Genomic DNA, 19,057 nt, shown 5'->3' on the forward strand with positions numbered 1-19,057 from the left:
TGGATGGATGGATGGATATTGAAGTGATCCCGTTTGTCTTCAGCATTTCTTCTGCCACCAATCCTCACCACTGAAGGCTCTGACAAGAAATTGGCCATCAGCTGTTTTCATTTTAGTAAGGCCAGTCATGCAGGGAGAGATGCTTTTCTTTCTACGATCAATATTTTACTAACCATGTAACAAATGGCAAAGTAAAACAATTGCACAGCATGAAATGGGTCATTGACAATAATGTGCTTTCTGAGAATTATTACCTTTAGCTTTGCAGATAAGTGTAATAGCATCCAGGTAATTTAATAAATGTATGGGTTTCACTGGTTTTTGAGGGTTACTCTACTCCTTGAATATTTTGTCTTTAGAAAAACATGAACTTTAACTGAAAATAAGCATTTAATATAGAAACAAAATTGCAGGAAAAGGCAACACGTGAAAACACACACAAAAGACCATTTGTCAGTGCAATCTGTTTCCACTTCCACCAACAAGGCAAGGAATACAAAATTTGATCAATGCAGGTTTTAAAGAATGCACATAATAGGCAGCTAGAGGCTGTTCAAAATTTAAAAAATAAATAAAGAATATAAATTGAAAACTTCCCTAGTATTGCCTCCTAAAATGAGGTCAAACAACTTATCAATAGCGACAGTATTTATGCAATATTAGTATTTTATTTATCTCACACTGCACAGAAACCTAATTTCTTAAGCTTTGCTGGTAACAAATTTTGTTATTAACATGTCTGAAAGAATCTATTATTGCTTTTTTTTTTTCAATTCATACACGAAGAAAGAACAAGAGTTGACCTCTAGTCTTTACAAGCATAATAATAAGCAGTGATTGGCTCCTAGTGGAATACAAAACCAACACTGGCACATAGAGCATGTACAAACAAGTCAATGAGATATTGCACATGAACTCTTACATGAGTGTTCTGTAAAAGGCTGTACAAATATTAACTTTGTCAATCAGTAAACTGCAGCTTTTAATGACACTTACTGTGCTCTGAAAACACAACAGGTCAGGGACAAAGTCACACATACAGAGGCAAAGACTGAACACAAACAATGGAGCTGCCACAAAAAAACTCATTCAAGACATAAAGTTCATTAAATGCAAACATCTGTTGTAAAAAAAAAAAAGCACAGTTCTGTATCTGATAAAAAATCCACAGAGGATACAGTTATTGGATGATACTTTTCAAACAAGCAAAAATAATATGATTACAGCATTAGAACAAAAGGAAATGAACATGAAAATTGAATCTACCCAGTGAGAATAATGACAAAACGTCCTCAACGGCCTGCCATGAAACAGATGGTGTTGCAGCACTATTAACAGAGCCAGATCCAGACTCATTTTAGCCTCTTTTGGGATTGTAACACATCAATGCAGAAGGGTTTAGCAGGGCAATGATTTTTCAGATGGTCACTTTTTGGGGGTACACTGCAGAAAAGAGAGTAAGAACACACATTGTGCTCTTTAAGTGCTCTAAACACCACCAACTGAAACATCAGGTTTTATTTACCAACATGAAAAATGACATTGTTCAGCATTCACACTGCGAGACCACTGCATTCTGCAACTTGTCACTGTTTGCAGACGTTTGGTCACTTTAATAGTTTATTTTTATATTTAGGAATGATCCAATTTAAAAAAATCAAACCAAAGCAAACAAACAAAAACAATAAAAAAAAAAAAGAAAATGTTTTGCAGTTTCCAATTATAGGCTTTTGATTTATATCTTGTTGGAAACAATGGGCAGAGTTAAGTGCTGCATGAATATTTTAGATGCTTATAGTCTAAATGTCCTTAATTAGAATGATTAAGAATTTAAGGGCTGAGTCTACACTGGGCTTAATATAAAGTGGTGCCTATTAAAACTAGAAGAAAAAAAAAACTAAATTGAATTGAATTACCAATTTTATAAATAGTCAAACATTATAATAACCCCCAAAATTGTATTTTCACCAAACCAAAAGCTTCAGTTGCATTAAAATCAGTATCTGAAGAAAAAAAAAACACATATTTTCTTTCATTTTTTTTTTTTTCTTTCGGATGCTCCCTTCTTCAGGGGTCTTCACAGTGAACTAAGTTGCACAAAGACTTGAGAATTGTTTTTACACTGGATGTCCTTCCTGATGCAACCACAGACCACCAAGCTACCACAGCCCTCTGTGTAGAGTAGAGAGCTTCTATCTAGGGTGCCCAGGGGAGCAGATGGTGGGAGTTAAGGGCCTTGCTCAAGGGCCCAGAGTGAAGCAAATGAAGGTGGAGGCAGGTGTGGGTGCTTCACCTATCCCACCCACATTTTGATGTACAAAGTAGTTAGTACCGGGAGTTGAATCTGTGATCTTCCAACCACAGGCCCACCTTCTCTAACCTCTGTGCCACCACTCCTCTCTTTAATGGTTTTGAAAGTAAACAAGTAAAATGTATGATTTTTCTGAAACATATCTACCAAATAGATTAGATTAAAATAAACAAATAAATAAATAAAAAGCAGTATTTCAGCCTACAGGTAAATAGTTTTGTGCCCTAATGATAATGGCAGAAATTTCAGTAGAAACAAAAAAACATAATATGACATAATATAATATAATATAAAATATAATATAATATAATATAATATAATATAATATAATATAATATAATATAATATAATATAATATAATATAATATAATATAATATACAGTAATGTAGAAATTTGATAGAAATATAATTTGCTATAAAAACAAAAATAAAAGGAAGAAACTATCATGATTCTGAAAGAAAAAATCTAAATCCACTATATTGTAGCGGGGTTTTGTTGTTGTTTGTTTGTTTGTTTGTTTGTTTTGTGTGTGAGCGTTTTGTCTGTGTATGTCCTGGAAATCTCGGTATTTAAAAAAATGCAACTGGCTCTGCAATTTGACAGAGCAAAAATGAATCCTAGCAGTGTTGCTTTTTAATCACAGTTTTCTGATGATGCCTGTTCACTGAATGTGCAACGCTCACGTGCACAAAGACGGAGTGTTGTTTTCACATACATGATGTATCCACACAGAAATCTTGGATGAGTTTAGCTTTAGGGCAAAGCTGAAGACTTACTGAAAGTTTACAGTTTGACTCCTGCTGCTGGAGCAGCTCAGAATCATTTAATGTATTTACAAAAATCTAAGTATTGACAATTTCTTCACCATGAAAACTTTATCAGAAAAGTTTAATATGCTTTAGTCCATGGAGGCTAAGCACTTTTTGACTGTTTAAAAACCTTTCAACATGTTTCAGTGCACATTTCTACTGTGTTAGGCAGCTCCATGTACCATCTCACTGAAGTGCAATATTAACCATCATAAATGTGTTTAAATTTTAAGATAAATCTTCATTTATCTTTTGGTAAAAGGTGATTCCCTGAAAATACAATTAAACCCATTAGCTTCCTTTTGTAAAAATAATACAAATAATAATAAATACTGGGCTGTTATTTGTATGTTTTTATTCATCAGTGAAACCCCAGAGGAAAGCTACATCAATGATATATTTATCTTATAAAGTAGAAAAATGTAAAAACTCGATAAGTAACAACAGTGATTTTTGGAAGCTTTTTCACATTAGATTAACTAAAAAGATGTTAAAATATCCAGTATTCACAGTTCTGCTGTAAGTTATAATTGTTCTCAACAAACAAAGACAGATTGTAGACAAAAAACAAGTTTGCACGATCTTGGAAACATTGTGCACACTGTAAACACATTCCTTTTTAAGGCATCACATGTTCTTTGTCAAAGCTGTAATTTGGTCTCTAAAATGTGTAAAACAAGACTGGCACTGGTAGACTCCAGCTGCAGCAACATTAGACAACAGGAACACAAAAGATGCACCAAACATCATTCACATCTGTCTTACAGATTGAAATATAGTCTCATAAAATACTTTTTTTTTTTAGAATTGTTTGCTAAGTGACCAAAATTACGAGTTATTAAAATGTTCCTTACCTGTTTATCTGTGCAGGGTCTCGGGGAGCTGTAGTCAGCAGCCAAAGATTTAGAGACCAGGAACATTGAACAGGTTTGCAGTCTCAGTAAAAATACATGTGAAACATCCAAACATACAAAAGTACATACCTCTTTTGTATCATTATTCCAGCATGTACAAAAAAAAAAATAAAAGCACAAGATTTGATAAATATCTTGTCAACACCAAACATGTCAAAAGTGCACTTCCTGCTATTAGACATATTAATATTACATATCTGTGGGCTGTGGCAGCTTGGAGATCAGTGCTGTGTTCTCAAAGTCATGCAAGTGTGGGCCCAGTTTGCACCAGTTAAGGGTTTCTGGAATTAAACTAACTTTTGCACAAACTTCACTCACTGTAATAAAAAGGTTAAATTGTGTCATCTGGACCAGTTTCTTTAAGTGAGAAATGTTTTGTCCCCCATCCAGAGGACTTCCTCAGTCTACGGCCTGCCAAACAGATCTGTCTCACATGTAGCCTTACTGCTGGTCATCTGGCCTAAACATTTGGTTGTTGTACATGATGATTGATTGTTTTGGATGGGTGTTATTTTTTTTAACCAGTACAGGCAAAAGGGAGCACATTACACCATTTTGGCCTCACTGCACTGGTTACCGATTCACTTTCGAATCCAGTTCAACATACTCATTTTTCTACAAAACCCAAAAAACGGCCCCCCCCCCCCCCCCCCTCTCCCCCATCTCTCTGATCTGCTACAACCGTATGTCCCACCACGCTCCCTGAGGTCAGCTTACCAGTTGCTCCTCACAGTTCCAGGAACTCGTCTTAAGCGCAGAGGTGACAGGGCCTTCTCTGTAGCAGGACCAAGACTTTGGAACGAGTTACCTCTGCTTGTCAGACAGGCCCCCTCCCTCTCGGTTTTCAAGTCCCGTTTAAAAACTCACTACTATTCAGTAGCTTTCAACACAAGATGATCTGTGTTTTGATCCTGTACGCTCCACACTGGTTTGTCGTCATTATCTGCATCGTTTTTATGTCTATATTCTGATTTACCTCATTTTGTATTTTTCTTTGTGTGTTACCTGATGTTTTGTCTGTACAGCACTTTGGTTGGCTTTGTAGCTGTTTTAAGTGCTTTATAAATAAAGTGGTATGGTATGATATGGTATGGCATGTGTTAAAAACCTACTTTTGAGATTCCAACAGGAGGTTGGCTTGAAACACATCAGTGAAGGCTTCTTATTGGACAGATCTGTTTGGCAGGCCATGGACTGAGGAAGTCCTTTGGATGGGGGATGAAACTTTTCTCTCTTAAAGAATCTGGTCCAGATGACATGATTAAACCTTTTTATTGTTATCTACCTAGATTATTGAGTTTAAAACCCTTTTTTTCACTCCCTATAGTGACCGCAAGAGAAAGGAGTTGGGGGAAGAAAAACAACTTTACATATTTTTACATTTCAGATATTTCCCTCTTTAAAAAGTGTTTAAGCCATTTTTGCAAGAATTTAAATATGCAAACTGTCACATCAACTCACAGTCTTGGTCTGACAGCTCAAATATTTATTGTTTGGAAGTTTCAAAACATAACACTTAGGTATGAAGCAAGTAAGCAAAAAGCATAAAACATTCTTCTCAGCATGATGCTTGAATGTCTAAAAATGCAAAAGTGAAGAAGACGAAAGAGATGGTCTTGGACTTCAGAAGGAACAACACCCCCCCATCCCCCAAAAATAGGAGGATATGCAGTGGAAGTGGTCTCCAGCTACAAGTACTTGGGTGTACACAAGAATGACAACATCAGCTGGAGCAACAACACCACCAGCCTGATCAAGAAAGCTCATAAAAGACTCTACTTCCTCAGACGGCTGAGACAAGCTGGTCTGGGAAGCTCAGTCCTCACCTCCTTCTACAGGTGTGCAGTGGAGAGCATCCTGTGCTCCAGCATCAATGTGTGGCATGGAGGCTGCACAGCTGCAGAAAGAAAAGCTTTGCAGAGAGTGGTGAAGGCTGCACAGAAGTCTGTTGGAGTCAGCCTCCCCACCATCACAGATATTTACACCTCTAGATGTAGGAAGAGAGCCATCTGCATCATGAAGGACCCCACTCACCCAGCACACACTTTTTGCCCCGCTCCCCTCAGGAAGGAGGTTGAGGAGCATTAAGTGTAGAACCACTAGACTGAGGAACAGCTTCTACCCTAAGGCTGTTAGACTCATGAATATCTAACCAGAATAATCACTGTGAAAAATCACATCATGTTGTTGCTGATCTGTTTCATGTTGCTGCTGATCTGTTTCATGTTTACACATACACAACGTATTTTTAGTTAACATTTTCCTTAGTTCATATCTTAGACCTTATTACTTTTTTTCTTCTACATTTTATTGTTGGATGTAACTGGGACCCTGTGTACACAATTTTGTTCCACCGCATGTACCACATGTGGTGTGAATGACAAATAAAGAAACTCTGACTTCGACTAATATTCAACAATGAGTGGATGTTGTGCAAAAGCAGCACATTTTCAGTTGCAAATTAACAAAACGGGTAAGCTAGAATTATTTAAACCACTTTTATAAGTTCAGGAAAACCAAAGTGAGTTTGATTTTTTTTTTTTTTTTTTTTTTTTTTTTTTTAACAGGATCACTGCATTCCACAACAGTGAATATGAACAAATAGTATTAGTGGGAACAACTGCAATCAGTCAGATCTATCCATATCAGATATCATTATCAGATCTGTATCTATATGTAATTGGGTATCAATACCACATTTTTTGTGTTCTTTACTTAATAAGATTAACCTAAAACTAAGCAAATTAAGGTCACTTGTTCTTTGTTTTGCAGTTCTGACATGCTGCTGATGAAGCTCTTTATTCTTTAGTTCTCCTTTTCAGACAAACTTGATACCCTTTTTTAAGACTCAACATTTTCTCTCGTCCATTTCAGCTCAGGTTTTTCTCATGTTACAGTATCAAAAAAGGACACCTGAGATCATGATGCCCTCTCTGTTACGCTCAGTAAGTATGGAGTGATAGTGACATCTGCAGATCTGTCTCTCACTATTATTTCATTTGGAAAATGAAAGTAGGAGAGAGAGTTTTCTCAACCTCATCTCAACCCTGTGAGATTAAAAGATGTCCAATACCAATGTATTGACTCTCTCAGGGGAGAAATCCTGGTGGAAGAAGCTCATTCCCCACAGTGGCTCAGTGGGATGAACCTTACCTGTTGATAAGCTTTCATGAGCTGTCTCTCTTATCAATCAGAACATTTCCACCCCGCTGCAAGACGCTTTCTGGCTTCATCGCCTGCCTTGCCAAGGGAAGGCCGCATCAATACTGTTTCACCTCACGCTGCTTGGAGAGAAAGCCCATTCTGCCAGAAATCAACAGAGAATTCCTCAGAAATTGACAATTGAAGGTCTAAACTGTTAAAAGGTCATGGACCTTTTCATTCTTTTTTTGGAATGGGTTTTGTCCTCAACATCTTTGAAATCAGACAACTTTCTAATAGAAAAGTTTTGCAAGGATATAAAGAAAATAAGTTATGTAGTTCTACTAGAAAATTTATCTGATGAACTGTATGTATGTAATAAAATAGAGGATATGTGAATTGTCGTGTTAATTATGAATGCACATTTACCCGCCATGTCTAATGATGATTAACCAGACTTTTATGACATCTATTTTATTTGTTTTCTCTTGTAGCAGGAGTGAATGATGAAAATTACGGTAACACATTTTTCCACTCTACTACACTTTTATTATTTGCTCTCATTAAAATTGGGAACACCAAGTCAGCTTAATGACAAATAACAAGTTAACACATTTTACAAACCACTAAGATCACCCGTAAAATTTCAGACCCAACAGCTGAAGCTGAATTCATAGTTACAGGGAATTCGTATCACAATATTATACAGCATGAGGAGAAAAGTGAATTTGTCTTTTATATATTTGTTATTACAAAATAATTAATCAAGATAAGAATAATCAACAGCAATAAACAAAATTGAACAACACAAATGATAACGGATAATAATTTGGAGAATAACTCATTTGAAAATGTAAAGTAAGTGAACAATAATGATGTTTATATTTTAAACAGTAATTAATCATTCATAATTAATTATCTTTTATCTAAGGCAAAAGTCATTCTTTGAGCAGGAATTATTTTGGCTTTTATACACACACAAATTTAGACAAAGTTTAACTATATGAAAAGTTTTCTTTGCAATTTGGTTGAGAGAAGTTATTTAATATGACCAGATTTGTTATCACTGCAAGCCAGGGAATAATTTATCAAGTTGCATCAGCTAAAATGGCATAACCAGACCCCAAGTTGCATCCATGTCTCCCGGTCTCAGCTCCTTAGTCAGTTTAAGAGTTCGAGTTCACTCATCATTCCGGGGTTTTGCTGGTGGATCAGACCAGGACGCACCACAAGGAGAGGACTGACCGGGCCAGGCACTGCCCAAAGTAGCCAAAAGTCACTGACTGCTTCAGGGGTCGGCGTCTCAGCTGATGAGAAGCTGTGCGGGCGATCGGCAACCTTCAGCCGGCTTATACTGTCAGCCGAAAACTTGAGTCTTGCAGTGAGAAAAACAACGTTCCATCTTCTGTGGTTACTGGAACTCTGCTTTGCTTCTAACAAAATTGTATTTTCTTTGCTCAGAAATAAATGTAGACGGACATCAGACGAACACACCAGAATGTGGTAAACAGACGAACTGAAAAGTGTCACACAAAGAAACTTTGTTTGAACTCTCAGCTCTCAGAAGTGTAAGAGTTTTGGGGATATTTGAGATGTTGTCAAGCCCCTCTGATGTAAACCGATTCTGCCTTGAAAATATTCACACAGGTGTCTCTTAAAGATTTTTTTTATTTTTTTGGAAATACAGAAGAGAAAACAAATAAAACGTATAACATTATTTTAATTATTCCTAAAAGCATAGAAAAAAAATGAGTAAACACTAGTTTGACTATAGCAGTCTGAGTCCAGGGACAGTAAATGTGTTAAAAGATCAGTCATTATTCAAGTCAAACATTACTTTAAATAAAACAGTTCAGTGTGAGTCTTGTAGACAACCTAAGGACCATCCGTCATAGTCAAGGGAGTGCATTTTCATGCCACACTCTTTTTCTATTTCTACGTTTCCTTCAAGTACATTCAGTCAAATATGTGTATTAACTAAAACAAGTCATTAAAAATATATATCCTTGTTTTAAAGCAGCATTTTTTTTTCCAGATGAGCATAGTTTTTACAAAATGCAGTAATGATTTTCTTCCAAAAACACAAACATTGCTGTAGTATTGTGTTACCCATTCAATATTAACAAATACATGCTAAAAGAAACCAAAATAGTAAAAATTGATTGAGATAACTCTTTTAGCAGATGTGTTGCTGCACTGCAAAAAGAAAAAAAAAATAACTCAAAATAAAAGTTAACTTTCAACCCAATGAACAGATGAAGCATGGCTGGTTTATAAATGCTGCAAGCAGCTGCATGGATTGTCTATGATGTTTTGGATTCCACTCATAGTCCAAACCAGGTTAAGGGGTGAAATACACTGAAGGCCTGTTTGTTCACCTCTCACTCAGTTTCAGCTGGGGAAACCCTAAAAATCACTACGGACCTTTTCAGGTTAAGGTTATTGTTTTGCTATTATCACTGTGGATGTGGCTTTCCTTCTCAGTCTCACCTTGAACTCATAAAACACTAGTATATATATCTATATTTTTTATTTTATTTTATTTTATTTTTAAAGTTAGAGAGGAGGATTTTATGAAACAAGGGTTTTAGGACAAGACTTTATAAAAAATAAAATAGAAACAAGTGGACCATCACTTGGACCTCCTGAGTTTACATTTTGAAAATATTTTGCCATCATCCCTCCAGAATACAGTTTGACACATTATAATAAATAAATAAATAAACATATATACAAAACAACATAAATAATCAGTCATTGGGTTGTGACATCAAATCTAAAGGCTGCGTGTTGCATACCCTCTGAGACACAAATCATCTTTATAGAACAGCCATTTTTAATGACCCACATATATACAGAATTTTCACCTTTTTTTAAAGCATGTCATACATTTTCTACATCTTTGCAAAACTTGCAAGGAGGTAGAATGAGATAAGCTGAGGCAAAATTCTGAAAACAGGAATGCAAGAAAATATATGTTCTTATTTGACCAAAATGTTTTCTTGACTCGTTTACTTCCCTATAATCAGATTTATAATATCCATCCATCCATCCATCCATCCATTATCTTTACCCACTTCTTCCTTTTCGGGTCATAGTGGTCCATGTATAGCTATCATTGTGTGAGAGGTGGGTACACCCTGGATACGTCGCAACTCTACCAATTGAGCTACCGTGCCACCGATTTATAGTTAGAGACATTTTTTTTTAATCATTGTTTGGTTATGAAACTACACATCTGGCCACATGAGATGCTGCCAGTTCTAAATTTTTAAACTCTATTTTGACATTATCCAGCCTTTACTTTGCAGAAAAATGTAATGAAAGCATGTTTTGGAGTGTAACTGAACTGTTTTAGAGTTGTATCAGTAATAAAAAAAAAATGCAAATAAACAATTTTTCAGCAACAAACTATCTCAACAACAAACAAATTAAATGGGTTTGTCAATATTGTGAGGCTTTATATGCTTAAAAAAAATTATATCCATAACAACTCAATTTACGATGGGCAACCTACGGAGAGAAAAACTGTGCTTGAAATCCAGTGTGTGCAAAAATAAATAAATAAATAAAACACAGTGTTTCTGAAATTATATACTTGTTTCACTTTGCAATAAAAGTAACTGTTCTGGAGTTTTATTGCACCCCGAGAAATAAAATGTTTTATGAGTTTGTGAAATTCAGTTTTCTGAGCAAATACATCAATGTTGAGGCATACAAGGTGACTGAACAGAATTCCACAGAAATAAACTGAAATTATGACAACGCCTGGTTCAAGTCCTTGGTAGCGCCTCTTGTTTTATGGCATTTCTGAGTAATGTACATTCCCACTGCTCAAACTGTTAATTATGCAGCTGTATTACACTATCACTCTAATCCAGAAGTAAACAAAAAGTCATGCCAAGGACGCTGTAGGAGAAGTGCAGGTGTTGTGCATGTGCCATTATCTGTAATTACACCTCAACAGAGCATTTGTGCCCTATTGACTTTGAGGCATGGTGGGCTGTGGCATTGTAAAGTGGAATCGAACACAACAATTAGCCCATTAAGATGCCAGCAGACATCGAGTAGAGCAGATGTTACTTGTTAGTTTCAGTTTGAATGATCCACAGCAAACTATTATACAAATAAACAAAGTAAGGGCTTGAGTAGAATTATAGGAGATGCTTTTGTTTTTATATTATTATTATTATTATTAATTGTAGGTGTGTTTAGTTGAGCATTAAAATGAAAAAAAAAGAACAGAATTTACAGTGCTGATAACTACACTTCTGGAAAACGTCCAAAACAATTTCCTGGTGAATCATAGTTCTGGATAAAATGAGTAATTTCACCTTATTTGTCTGGGAAAAAGTCAAAGAAATATGCAATGCACTTATAAAACATAAAACAGCTTTTTTTTTTTTTTTTAAGTGAGGGGGGTATTTTCGTCACTGTTGCACTCTTGAGGGGTGATGGGGAAGGTGTATATCCACATGTAATTATTATTTTCATCACTGTTACACTTTTAAGAGTATTAATATCGTATTGTTGTAGCAAAACCTTACTGGGAAAGTATTGTAATTTAATGCACACATACAAATACGATTTTTGAGTAAATCCTACTTATATATACTACACTATATTATACTAAAGTTCCTTTTTTTTAAAGTTGGACATCAATTACAAGTAGATGTGTTATTTTTACAATAAGTGTAAGTGTAATAATCTAAAAATTAAATATGAGAAAGTTTTGTTTTTCATTTTGCAAGGCATATATTCTGAGTTGCTAAATTAAATTAACTGGACATTTCAGATAGTCATGCTGAATAATAGAGTTCATACAGCAAACAGCTTTGTAGCTCTGTTCAACCTTGCAGTTCTGATTTACTTTTTCTTTCTACAATGTCTGCGTTAAACAAATATGTATTTATGTATGTATGTTTGTATGTGTGTATGTATTTATATATGTGTATAGGGACTGAGAAGGGGTAGAGGCAGGGCAGCCGACTCCTGGGTGTATCCCAAGTGTGATGGGCTAAATGCAGAGAACTATTTTTGCCATCGTATGGGAACATACAATGATGACCACATGTAGCACTTACTTACTATATAGAATTTCCTGCACCAATCATGAGGTCCCACTAGTTGCCATGCAACCTCTAGTTTTGTACAAGTTGTCATTGCAAACTTGGCAGAAGCTTTTTAAGGCTGGTGCAATTTGGGACAGTGGGTGAATAATGCTTGTCACACACATTTTGTCTACCGTTTCCAGTTTTGAAAAGTTACTTGCCTCCTGTGTCACGGTCAGTTTCATTTATTGATTTATTTATTTTATAAAAATTACGTTGAGCTAATTTGGCCAATTTGGGCCTTCTCATGTTACCAGCAATGATTCACCATCCTGTGACCCAGAAATCATTCAGCCAAATTACTGCCAAATATTTTGAAGGATGTCCCAATTCCTAAAATACACCTGGAGGACGGAGAGGAGAAAGGAGATTTGATGGAGGAACTGGTGGAGGACACACCTGTGTCTTTTTTTTTTTTCCCAGATTCTACAACATTTTATGGTTCTATCAATCATTTATTTTCATCTGAATTGAAAGTAACTTTATATCTCAATACAAATTTGTTTAAAGCACATTAAAAAGAAATAAACCCAGCAGCATTTTGCTCCATCAAAAACAACTGATACAATCACGACATGTAATTAATCAATGTCAGGATTAGATGAGGGGTCAAAGCAACAGTGTGTTAATCTAAATGACTGCCACATAATTCCCTCTACTTTTTATTCTACTCTAAATATAATATGAAAATTGAGTAATGAAATGTTTTTTTTTTGTTCTCGGTATTGATTGACTGTTTTTATTTATGTTTATTCCTAAAATCTGATCAGGATATTATTGTATTTATTGTAAGGTTTTAATAAATATGGTATGTGAACGTGCGGAATATGTTTTACAGTGGAATGTTGTTTGCATTAGTTTTTTTTTTTAAAGAGTTAAATCACTTAAGATGCACATGACTGACTGTTAGATATGCATTAGCATTATTTTGTTTCAATGACTGCTCTCATCCTGATGGTCACTCAATGTATTCTGTAGATGGCAACATAGCACTCCATCCATTTATCCATTCATCCACCTATGCAGGCATTACAGTACATATATACATACAATGCATAATGTATATACATAAATACATACATGCATACATTACATACATGCAGACATACATACTGTACATACATTCATACACTTCTTTTCCAAATCAGGAGATTCTGGCGCCTATTTTCAGACATTCAACATAACTTTGAAAGCAAGAAAGAGTCTTGATAATAAATCTTTGGAATAGGTGCCAAATTTTCCCCAAGATTTTATTTTGGATTGAAAAATTAAACAACAACTGCATAAAAAAACACCTAGAGCACCACCACCACCTTAGCTTTGTAGCTTTTGGATTTATTTATTCTTGCAATTTAACTTGAGACTCTAACGTCTATCCGACTGGTACAGCACCAAAGTTGTTTCATGTCAGTGTCAGACACAAAACAGCGTGGCACAAGGATAATGGTGCAGGAGGGTTATGTGTGAATTCTGAGCAGGTATTTTATTTATTTTGTTTATTTCATGTTTTGATGCAGGCAGTGCAAAGAGAATTACCTGCTCATCGTTTGTTCTATGCCTCTACCTGACTCGTTTTATCAAGGGATGGATGTTGTTCGGATACCAATTTTTTAAAAGAAAATAAAAAGGCAGAAGCCAGTTTCGCTACATGTGTTACTCAGTGGATTCAAAGGAAAATGTAGAAAGACCTCTACAATTGATTATTTTGTTTTAAACCACCAGTTTTTCTTTCCCACTCTGGAGGATGTCTGTTTGCGTGTCATATGAGTGTAATGAATTAAATCACTTTCAAAGATTAGTTTTATTGAACATAATTACACCAAAAAAATGCAACAAAATGAGATGCACTGATATGCAATTATGTTTAAAACAAATATATATTGTTTGTCTGCTTTTAGAATACCTATTATCTTCATCAAACTGCTGCAATTTCACCATAAAAAAAAAAAAAAGAATTTTGGTATTTTGAGCTTTTTCTTTAAGAAGTTTTAAACACCCACCTTCGTCTAACTTTATTTTTGAGATTATGGACAGAGAAAAGAGGGACAATACATAATGCATCCCAAACATATTATTGTACCTGATTATATTAGTGTTATAATGTTTTATTTTATTTATTTATTTATTGTTTTTGCTCCTGCTTCTGTGCATGATGAAAAGCAATGAATGTATCAACTGCTACCATTTGTAGAATTCAGTGATGGGTTTAGATATTTTTTTGAGTGTAAAATGCTTTACTGTTTACTTGAAAAGAAGCAGGAGAAGACAAAATAAATTAAAAGAAGTCGGTTTAAATTATTGACACACAGCCCATTAGAAGTACAATAAGGTTGAGTTAAAAATTGTAAATATGGCGGTTTATTAATGTTCAGATGACAAAATGTTATTGCAAGATGTGGTTCTGATGATGGATCATGATGGATCATGATGGATCGTGGATGGATGGATGGATGGATGGATGGATGGATGGATGGATGGATGGATGGATGGATGTCATGATGGTTCATGATGGATGGATGATGGATCGTGATGGATGGATGGATCGTGATGGATGGCTGGATCATGATGGATCATGATGGATGATCATGATGGTTGATGGATGAATGAATGAAGATGATGATGATGATTGTTATTATTTCTATAAACAACTCATTCCACATACAATCTTAATCAACTTTGTGATTTTGAGAATCATAAGAAGTATTTTATGTGTTATGTTGATGTTGATTTTATTTTATATTATTGTTTTTTAGAGATCATTGATAAATGTGAATTTTATTGGAAAACTCAGAACAACTCAAGTGGCAGTTTCAGCTTATTTGTCTTTTTTTTTTCCATTCAGACAATAAAATACCGCAAAAATTTTAATTTCAAACATAAATTGCAGCTTCAGTTCTTCAGTATTTACTAATGGAACTTTTTCTGATACTTTGAACAAGTTTGATGTTTCATTTATTTATTGTTTTATGTAAACATCTATAACATGTGCATGCTATTAAGAATGTATATTTAATGTTACTGTAGCAAGTACGTCACTGATAAGTCTTGGCCCAGAAAATATTTACCAGTCATCAGAGCACAGGATCCTCATTATTGCAACAATCATGCTCCATATTTTAGAATTAACTGAAAAATATATAATGAACAAAAATATAAATTCAACATTTTTTGTTTTGCCCCCATTTTCCATGTGCTGAACTGAAAGATCAAAGACTTTTTTTTGTTCACAATAGGCCTTTCCTCTAAAATATTGTTCACAAATTTGTGTAAATCTGTGTTAGTGAGCACTTCTCCTTTGCCGAGATGATCCATCCACCTCACAGGTGTGGCATATCAAGATGCTGATAAGACAGCATTATTATTACACAGGTGTGCCTTAGGCTGACCACAATAAAAGGCCTATCTAAAATGTGCACTTTTATGACACAGCACAATGCCACAGATGTTGCAAGTTTTGAGGGAGTGTTCAATTGTCATGCTGACTGCAGGAATGTCCACCAGAACTGTTCCCTGGGAACTGAATGTTCATTTATCTACCACAAGCCATCTCCAAAGATGTTTCAGAGAATTTGGCAGTGCATCCTTAACCACAGACCAAGTAACCACGCCAGCCCAGGACCTCCACATCCAGCATTTTCACCTCCAACATCTTCTCAGACCAGCCACATGGACAGCTGTTGCAATAGTTGTTTTGCATGACCAAAACATGTCTGTACAAACTGTCAGAATATGTATCAGGGAAGTTGCTCAATGCTCGTCATTCTCATCGGGGCCTCCACCAGACTGTAGTTCATCATCATAACTGACTTGAGTGGGCAGTTGCTCACATTTGATGACATATGGCACGTTGGCGAGGTGTTCTCTTCACAGATTAATCCTGTTTTTTTTTTTTTTACTGTACAGGGCAGATGGAGGACTGCATGTATGACATTGTGTGAGTGAGTTGTTTGCTGATGTCAACATTGTGAATTGAGTGGCCCATGGTGGTGGTGGTGGGTTATGGTATGGGAAGGTGTATGGCATAAACAAGAAACACAAGTGCATTTTATTGATGGCATTTTGAATGCACAGATATACCGTGATGAGATCCTGAGGCCCATTGTTGTGCCATTCATCCACGACCATCACCTTGTGATGATAATGCATGACCCCATGTTGCAAGGATCTTTACACAATTCCTAAAAGCTGAAAACATCCCAGTTCTTGCATGGTCAGCATACTCACTGGACACTCATTGAGTATGATTGGGATGCTCTGGATTGTTGTATACTACAGCGTGTTCCAGTTACTGAAAATATCCAGCAACTTTGCACTGCTATTGGAGTGGACCAACATTCCACAGGCCACAATCAATCAATGTGGTCACACCAGATACTGATTGGTATTTAGACACCCCCACCCAATAATAATAATAATAATAATAATAATAATAAAGCAATAAAAGTAAACTGAACATTTTAGATCGGCCTTGTATTGTGGTCAGCCTAAGTCACACCTGTGCAACAATCATGCAGCATCTTGATACGCCACACCTGTGAGGTGGATGGATTATCTTGGCAAAGGAGACATGCTCACCAACATAGATTTACACACATTTGTGAGCAGTATTTGAGAGAAAAAGGCCTATTGTGTACATAGAAAGAGTCTTAAATCTTTCAGTTCAGCTCATGGGAAAATGGGAGCAAAAACAAAAGTGGTGTGTTGTTTCTATTTTCATTCAGTGTAAAATCAAAAACCCGAAACAGAAATCATTATCTGGGAAATTGTGACTACAGTTGTGTTTTGTATTTTCCAGTGTGTTTCATCATATCAGAGATACTGTTAATAGCCCTACATGTTTGTTCTGCTTTCACTGATGCTTGTTCATTCTGAACATAAAATGACATCTGTTGAAGCGCATTCAGCCAGCATTATTTGGCAATAATGATTAGATGCGCTATTGCATACCAATAGAATTAAAATGTTGCCATGGGATCCAAGAGAGACTTGTGCCTGGTTTGTTAATAAAAACAAATATGCAAATGTGCTGTGCAGTATGCAAAAGTTGCATGGAACATTAAAATTATATACCCGTACCTGTCAAAAAAATGTTTTCCAGTAATCAGGCTTAGCTTTAATAGGTAGTGTCTGATTAAAGTTAGCTTGTGAAGTTTCGATTTGGTTCTTAATTTTAAAATCTATTAGATGTGAGGGTCACAATGCAGTCAAACATTAAACAATTTGTAACTGTAAAAAGCAATTAAGCAAAAATCACTATATTACGTATAAATACATAAAATAAAATGTATTTCATGTTATTTTTTATCAAGTCACTCAGTTATATGTCCTTGTTGATGTTATAAAACACAGTAGGGGCTAAAGTCAATTCAGGCGTCCTCTGGAGATGTAATCCCTTCTTATCCTACTGTAAGCTCTAATCAATGCAACAAACACAAACTTCAGTCCAAGTTAAGTCTGCGTCTATAATACTGTCTACATTATTAGTATAAAAGTTAGAATTGAATGCATTTCTTAACTTTTGCAGTTTGTTTGTGGTCGTATGGTGGTGTAATGATTTGCAATATTTCATTTATGCTGCAAGGTTTCTTGTTTGGTGTGGGATTGACATCTTTCCCATGTGTTTGCATCGGTTGTTTGGTGTATGCTGTTGTAATTCGACAATTCCAGAGTTACTTTTCCATAATCTAATGGGCAACACTTAATGGATCATGTAAATGGTAAAGTTGTTGTTATGGTCTGTGCCTTATCTACTTTTGAGCATAAACATTAAGAAAATTATATTAATATTTATTTAATAACAATAAGCCCAATGATATGCGTTGCCCACGTGTGTTGTTGAATGTGTGTGCCCGACAGTGGGCGCACACACATTCAAAATGAAACAAATCTGACATTTGTCAGTAAAAAATGATTTGCCAAAGTTATTTTATTGCAAGAGCCTGAAAATGTTATATTTGTTCTGCAATCTTTGCATCGTGTTTGCATCTAAGGTTAAAAATGTTATTTACAGTAACTGTATAGGTAAACAATATAACTGTGACAAGAGCCAATACCTAGTGATATGGTTAAGTGTTTACATAAACAACATTATGTCGATAAAAGATGGATGTGATCTCAAGGCATCAACACTGTAAAGGAGATGAGTAGGTGAGAGGTGGCACAGAGGTTAGAGAATGTGAGTCTGTGATCGGTAGACCATAAGGTCCAAATCCCTTGCAAATATAAACACCCATTTTGGTGGGAAAAGTGAACCACCCATATCTGCCTTCACCCTCATTTGCCCCACTGTTGGCCCTTAACCCTCCAGCTGCTTCCCAGGCACCTTACATGGCTGCCCCCTGCTCCACGTGTGCTCACCTGTATGCCGAGTAAAACTAAAACCACTATAATCATATTAATTAATGTCCTTTGAATGATCTTTTCATTATTGATAATATGGAAATGTAAGGTTGTCATGTTGCTAATTCATTCAAGGTTCATGAAGTAGAATGAATATCCATGAGTTGAGAAGATTACATTTTTGGTGGAGAGTGGGCAGGCAGGTAATACTGATAGGTTTCACAGCACTGAGCTAACTCTCAAAGGGACCAGTTTGGAACCAGCTTTTTGAAAGTTGGCATTTTTTGTGAGCTGAGCTAAATGACCTGAATCCCAGAGCATTAAAACAAATCTAATTAGTGATGATCCACTTGTGCCAAAGCTTCAAATCACACCCCAAGCAGGAATATATATATATATATGTATATATATATATATATATATATATATAT

The sequence above is a fragment of the Nematolebias whitei genome, chromosome 13 (assembly GCF_014905685.2).
Source record: "Nematolebias whitei isolate Nwh7 chromosome 13, NemWhi1, whole genome shotgun sequence".
Lineage (NCBI taxonomy): Eukaryota > Metazoa > Chordata > Actinopteri > Cyprinodontiformes > Rivulidae > Nematolebias > Nematolebias whitei.